The sequence below is a fragment of the Garra rufa genome, chromosome 15, assembly GCF_049309525.1.
Source record: "Garra rufa chromosome 15, GarRuf1.0, whole genome shotgun sequence".
Lineage (NCBI taxonomy): Eukaryota > Metazoa > Chordata > Actinopteri > Cypriniformes > Cyprinidae > Garra > Garra rufa.
The window spans coordinates 45,881,249-45,888,916 of NC_133375.1; positions in this window are offsets into that span (position 1 = coordinate 45,881,249).

The window sequence follows — 7,668 nt, forward strand, 5'->3', positions numbered from 1 at the left end:
AGGGACATCATGATGAGTCGAACCTTCTCCATCATCAGTCTTCACTTTGCCGACTTTGTGACCGTCGACTGGGTTTCCTGGTTCGCGGTGAAACTGACTCATATTCTTCCCAGCTTGACTGCAGAGATGCTCCAGACAGTAACATCAAACACCGACTGCAGCGAATACCACATCATGTACGTAGCACTGCCCAAGCTTTGGGCCGCTCTGTAACGCGTCTCGTAGCGCCGTTAATAAGAACGTCAGGCTGTTTCTAAAGCAGGTTCAGTGGGTGGTAAAAATCTAGGCTAATGAGGCATCGTCCTTACCTTTTGTTTTGATCTCTGCACTGTAGCGTTGGGGCTCTGAGCAGTGTCTTTGACCAAATGACTTCGCTGAGACAGCAGGAGCTCGCCCCAGTCCTGTTGGGCTACCTGAAGCAGAGACACGCCTCAGGTAGGTCCAGTGAGGGGTGGAGCTGTTTTGTGTTGTGGCCCAGAAGGCCGCGCTTCCCTGGGTCTGGGAATGTCTGCCTCTCCTAATGAGCGTTTCTCTGCGCGCCATCTTTGCAGGCTCAGCTTGCGGGTCCGACATCAGCAGCCTCAGTGCTTGGCTTGAAGAGAGCTTTGGCAAATTCTCCGTCCATGTGGATTACAAAGACCTGCGTGAGATCAACACGGGCTTCAACAGCGTAAGCGGGCCGCCGTGCTTTTCAGTTGTTCCCGCGACCGTTTTGGCCGTCTATGTTGTTTCTAATGAGCCTGTTGTTTTCTCCCCTGAAGTTTGAGGCACTGGACATTCTGAGCACTTCTCAGGTTGCTCAACTGACGCTAGACTCTGGAGCGTTGAACAGCGCAGATCTGATTAACATGGTCTTTGAGCGTCTGGAGCACGGCAACTCTTTCCAGAATGTTGAAGAGTTCTTTGTGACGCTCAGCCAGACCTCACAGGTATGTTGTCATCACTAAGATGACAAGCTTCATTTTGCATGAAAAAAGGGCACTTTTAAAGTGCAATCCTGACAGAAATCCTAATGTGTCAAGCGATTTTTGTGTGTCATTTCCTCTAGGATTTGGACATCAACCCTGCGGTGAGGGACATCATGATGAGTCGAACCTTCTCCATCATCAGTCTTCACTTTGCCGACTTTGTGACCGTCGACTGGGTTTCCTGGTTCGCGGTGAAACTGACTCATATTCTTCCCAGCTTGACTGCAGAGATGCTCCAGACAGTAACATCAAACACCGACTGCAGCGAATACCACATCATGTACGTAGCACTGCCCAAGCTTTGGGCCGCTCTGTAACGCGTCTCGTAGCGCCGTTAATAAGAACGTCAGGCTGTTTCTAAAGCAGGTTCAGTGGGTGGTAAAAATCTAGGCTAATGAGGCATCGTCCTTACCTTTTGTTTTGATCTCTGCACTGTAGCGTTGGGGCTCTGAGCAGTGTCTTTGACCAAATGACTTCGCTGAGACAGCAGGAGCTCGCCCCAGTCCTGTTGGGCTACCTGAAGCAGAGACACGCCTCAGGTAGGTCCAGTGAGGGGTGGAGCTGTTTTGTGTTGTGGCCCAGAAGGCCGCGCTTCCCTGGGTCTGGGAATGTCTGCCTCTCCTAATGAGCGTTTCTCTGCGCGCCATCTTTGCAGGCTCAGCTTGCGGGTCCGACATCAGCAGCCTCAGTGCTTGGCTTGAAGAGAGCTTTGGCAAATTCTCCGTCCATGTGGATTACAAAGACCTGCGTGAGATCAACACGGGCTTCAACAGCGTAAGCGGGCCGCCGTGCTTTTCAGTTGTTCCCGCGACCGTTTTGGCCGTCTATGTTGTTTCTAATGAGCCTGTTGTTTTCTCCCCTGAAGTTTGAGGCACTGGACATTCTGAGCACTTCTCAGGTTGCTCAACTGACGCTAGACTCTGGAGCGCTGAACAGCGCAGATCTGATTAACATGGTCTTTGAGCGTCTGGAGCACGGCAACTCTTTCCAGAATGTTGAAGAGTTCTTTGTGACGCTCAGCCAGACCTCACAGGTATGTTGTCATCACTAAGATGACAAGCTTCATTTTGCATGAAAAAAGGGCACTTTTAAAGTGCAATCCTGACAGAAATCCTGATGTGTCAAACGCTTTTTGTGTGTCATTTCCTCTAGGATTTGGACATCAACCCTGCGGTGAGGGACATCATGATGAGTCGAACCTTCTCCATCATCAGTCTTCACTTTGCCGACTTTGTGACCGTCGACTGGGTTTCCTGGTTCGCGGTGAAACTGACTCATATTCTTCCCAGCTTGACTGCAGAGATGCTCCAGACAGTAACATCAAACACCGACTGCAGCGAATACCACATCATGTACGTAGCACTGCCCAAGCTTTGGGCCGCTCTGTAACGCGTCTCGTAGCGCCGTTAATAAGAACGTCAGGCTGTTTCTAAAGCAGGTTCAGTGGGTGGTAAAAATCTAGGCTAATGAGGCATCGTCCTTACCTTTTGTTTTGATCTCTGCACTGTAGCGTTGGGGCTCTGAGCAGTGTCTTTGACCAAATGACTTCGCTGAGACAGCAGGAGCTCGCCCCAGTCCTGTTGGGCTACCTGAAGCAGAGACACGCCTCAGGTAGGTCCAGTGAGGGGTGGAGCTGTTTTGTGTTGTGGCCCAGAAGGCCGCGCTTCCCTGGGTCTGGGAATGTCTGCCTCTCCTAATGAGCGTTTCTCTGCGCGCCATCTTTGCAGGCTCAGCTTGCGGGTCCGACATCAGCAGCCTCAGTGCTTGGCTTGAAGAGAGCTTTGGCAAATTCTCCGTCCATGTGGATTACAAAGACCTGCGTGAGATCAACACGGGCTTCAACAGCGTAAGCGGGCCGCCGTGCTTTTCAGTTGTTCCCGCGACCGTTTTGGCCGTCTATGTTGTTTCTAATGAGCCTGTTGTTTTCTCCCCTGAAGTTTGAGGCACTGGACATTCTGAGCACTTCTCAGGTTGCTCAACTGACGCTAGACTCTGGAGCGCTGAACAGCGCAGATCTGATTAACATGGTCTTTGAGCGTCTGGAGCACGGCAACTCTTTCCAGAATGTTGAAGAGTTCTTTGTGACGCTCAGCCAGACCTCACAGGTATGTTGTCATCACTAAGATGACAAGCTTCATTTTGCATGAAAAAAGGGCACTTTTAAAGTGCAATCCTGACAGAAATCCTGATGTGTCAAACGCTTTTTGTGTGTCATTTCCTCTAGGATTTGGACATCAACCCTGCGGTGAGGGACATCATGATGAGTCGAACCTTCTCCATCATCAGTCTTCACTTTGCCGACTTTGTGACCGTCGACTGGGTTTCCTGGTTTGCGGTGAAACTGACTCATATTCTTCCCAGCTTGACTGCAGAGATGCTCCAGACAGTAACATCAAACACCGACTGCAGCGAATACCACATCATGTACGTAGCACTGCCCAAGCTTTGGGCCGCTCTGTAACGCGTCTCGTAGCGCCGTTAATAAGAACGTCAGGCTGTTTCTAAAGCAGGTTCAGTGGGTGGTAAAAATCTAGGCTAATGAGGCATCGTCCTTACCTTTTGTTTTGATCTCTGCACTGTAGCGTTGGGGCTCTGAGCAGTGTCTTTGACCAAATGACTTCGCTGAGACAGCAGGAGCTCGCCCCAGTCCTGTTGGGCTACCTGAAGCAGAGACACGCCTCAGGTAGGTCCAGTGAGGGGTGGAGCTGTTTTGTGTTGTGGCCCAGAAGGCCGCGCTTCCCTGGGTCTGGGAATGTCTGCCTCTCCTAATGAGCGTTTCTCTGCGCGCCATCTTTGCAGGCTCAGCTTGCGGGTCCGACATCAGCAGCCTCAGTGCTTGGCTTGAAGAGAGCTTTGGCAAATTCTCCGTCCATGTGGATTACAAAGACCTGCGTGAGATCAACACGGGCTTCAACAGCGTAAGCGGGCCGCCGTGCTTTTCAGTTGTTCCCGCGACCGTTTTGGCCGTCTATGTTGTTTCTAATGAGCCTGTTGTTTTCTCCCCTGAAGTTTGAGGCACTGGACATTCTGAGCACTTCTCAGGTTGCTCAACTGACGCTAGACTCTGGAGCGCTGAACAGCGCAGATCTGATTAACATGGTCTTTGAGCGTCTGGAGCACGGCAACTCTTTCCAGAATGTTGAAGAGTTCTTTGTGACGCTCAGCCAGACCTCACAGGTATGTTGTCATCACTAAGATGACAAGCTTCATTTTGCATGAAAAAAGGGCACTTTTAAAGTGCAATCCTGACAGAAATCCTGATGTGTCAAACGCTTTTTGTGTGTCATTTCCTCTAGGATTTGGACATCAACCCTGCGGTGAGGGACATCATGATGAGTCGAACCTTCTCCATCATCAGTCTTCACTTTGCCGACTTTGTGACCGTCGACTGGGTTTCCTGGTTTGCGGTGAAACTGACTCATATTCTTCCCAGCTTGACTGCAGAGATGCTCCAGACAGTAACATCAAACACCGACTGCAGCGAATACCACATCATGTACGTAGCACTGCCCAAGCTTTGGGCCGCTCTGTAACGCGTCTCGTAGCGCCGTTAATAAGAACGTCAGGCTGTTTCTAAAGCAGGTTCAGTGGGTGGTAAAAATCTAGGCTAATGAGGCATCGTCCTTACCTTTTGTTTTGATCTCTGCACTGTAGCGTTGGGGCTCTGAGCAGTGTCTTTGACCAAATGACTTCGCTGAGACAGCAGGAGCTCGCCCCAGTCCTGTTGGGCTACCTGAAGCAGAGACACGCCTCAGGTAGGTCCAGTGAGGGGTGGAGCTGTTTTGTGTTGTGGCCCAGAAGGCCGCGCTTCCCTGGGTCTGGGAATGTCTGCCTCTCCTAATGAGCGTTTCTCTGCGCGCCATCTTTGCAGGCTCAGCTTGCGGGTCCGACATCAGCAGCCTCAGTGCTTGGCTTGAAGAGAGCTTTGGCAAATTCTCCGTCCATGTGGATTACAAAGACCTGCGTGAGATCAACACGGGCTTCAACAGCGTAAGCGGGCCGCCGTGCTTTTCAGTTGTTCCCGCGACCGTTTTGGCCGTCTATGTTGTTTCTAATGAGCCTGTTGTTTTCTCCCCTGAAGTTTGAGGCACTGGACATTCTGAGCACTTCTCAGGTTGCTCAACTGACGCTAGACTCTGGAGCGCTGAACAGCGCAGATCTGATTAACATGGTCTTTGAGCGTCTGGAGCACGGCAACTCTTTCCAGAATGTTGAAGAGTTCTTTGTGACGCTCAGCCAGACCTCACAGGTATGTTGTCATCACTAAGATGACAAGCTTCATTTTGCATGAAAAAAGGGCACTTTTAAAGTGCAATCCTGACAGAAATCCTGATGTGTCAAACGCTTTTTGTGTGTCATTTCCTCTAGGATTTGGACATCAACCCTGCGGTGAGGGACATCATGATGAGTCGAACCTTCTCCATCATCAGTCTTCACTTTGCCGACTTTGTGACCGTCGACTGGGTTTCCTGGTTTGCGGTGAAACTGACTCATATTCTTCCCAGCTTGACTGCAGAGATGCTCCAGACAGTAACATCAAACACCGACTGCAGCGAATACCACATCATGTACGTAGCACTGCCCAAGCTTTGGGCCGCTCTGTAACGCGTCTCGTAGCGCCGTTAATAAGAACGTCAGGCTGTTTCTAAAGCAGGTTCAGTGGGTGGTAAAAATCTAGGCTAATGAGGCATCGTCCTTACCTTTTGTTTTGATCTCTGCACTGTAGCGTTGGGGCTCTGAGCAGTGTCTTTGACCAAATGACTTCGCTGAGACAGCAGGAGCTCGCCCCAGTCCTGTTGGGCTACCTGAAGCAGAGACACGCCTCAGGTAGGTCCAGTGAGGGGTGGAGCTGTTTTGTGTTGTGGCCCAGAAGGCCGCGCTTCCCTGGGTCTGGGAATGTCTGCCTCTCCTAATGAGCGTTTCTCTGCGCGCCATCTTTGCAGGCTCAGCTTGCGGGTCCGACATCAGCAGCCTCAGTGCTTGGCTTGAAGAGAGCTTTGGCAAATTCTCCGTCCATGTGGATTACAAAGACCTGCGTGAGATCAACACGGGCTTCAACAGCGTAAGCGGGCCGCCGTGCTTTTCAGTTGTTCCCGCGACCGTTTTGGCCGTCTATGTTGTTTCTAATGAGCCTGTTGTTTTCTCCCCTGAAGTTTGAGGCACTGGACATTCTGAGCACTTCTCAGGTTGCTCAACTGACGCTAGACTCTGGAGCGCTGAACAGCGCAGATCTGATTAACATGGTCTTTGAGCGTCTGGAGCACGGCAACTCTTTCCAGAATGTTGAAGAGTTCTTTGTGACGCTCAGCCAGACCTCACAGGTATGTTGTCATCACTAAGATGACAAGCTTCATTTTGCATGAAAAAAGGGCACTTTTAAAGTGCAATCCTGACAGAGATCCTGATGTGTCAAACGCTTTTTGTGTGTCATTTCCTCTAGGATTTGGACATCAACCCTGCGGTGAGGGACATCATGATGAGTCGAACCTTCTCCATCATCAGTCTTCACTTTGCCGACTTTGTGACCGTCGACTGGGTTTCCTGGTTCGCGGTGAAACTGACTCATATTCTTCCCAGCTTGACTGCAGAGATGCTCCAGACAGTAACATCAAACACCGACTGCAGCGAATACCACATCATGTACGTAGCACTGCCCAAGCTTTGGGCCGCTCTGTAACGCGTCTCGTAGCGCCGTTAATAAGAACGTCAGGCTGTTTCTAAAGCAGGTTCAGTGGGTGGTAAAAATCTAGGCTAATGAGGCATCGTCCTTACCTTTTGTTTTGATCTCTGCACTGTAGCGTTGGGGCTCTGAGCAGTGTCTTTGACCAAATGACTTCGCTGAGACAGCAGGAGCTCGCCCCAGTCCTGTTGGGCTACCTGAAGCAGAGACACGCCTCAGGTAGGTCCAGTGAGGGGTGGAGCTGTTTTGTGTTGTGGCCCAGAAGGCCGCGCTTCCCTGGGTCTGGGAATGTCTGCCTCTCCTAATGAGCGTTTCTCTGCGCGCCATCTTTGCAGGCTCAGCTTGCGGGTCCGACATCAGCAGCCTCAGTGCTTGGCTTGAAGAGAGCTTTGGCAAATTCTCCGTCCATGTGGATTACAAAGACCTGCGTGAGATCAACACGGGCTTCAACAGCGTAAGCGGGCCGCCGTGCTTTTCAGTTGTTCCCGCGACCGTTTTGGCCGTCTATGTTGTTTCTAATGAGCCTGTTGTTTTCTCCCCTGAAGTTTGAGGCACTGGACATTCTGAGCACTTCTCAGGTTGCTCAACTGACGCTAGACTCTGGAGCGTTGAACAGCGCAGATCTGATTAACATGGTCTTTGAGCGTCTGGAGCACGGCAACTCTTTCCAGAATGTTGAAGAGTTCTTTGTGACGCTCAGCCAGACCTCACAGGTATGTTGTCATCACTAAGATGACAAGCTTCATTTTGCATGAAAAAAGGGCACTTTTAAAGTGCAATCCTGACAGAAATCCTAATGTGTCAAGCGATTTTTGTGTGTCATTTCCTCTAGGATTTGGACATCAACCCTGCGGTGAGGGACATCATGATGAGTCGAACCTTCTCCATCATCAGTCTTCACTTTGCCGACTTTGTGACCGTCGACTGGGTTTCCTGGTTCGCGGTGAAACTGACTCATATTCTTCCCAGCTTGACTGCAGAGATGCTCCAGACAGTAACATCAAACACCGACTGCAGCGA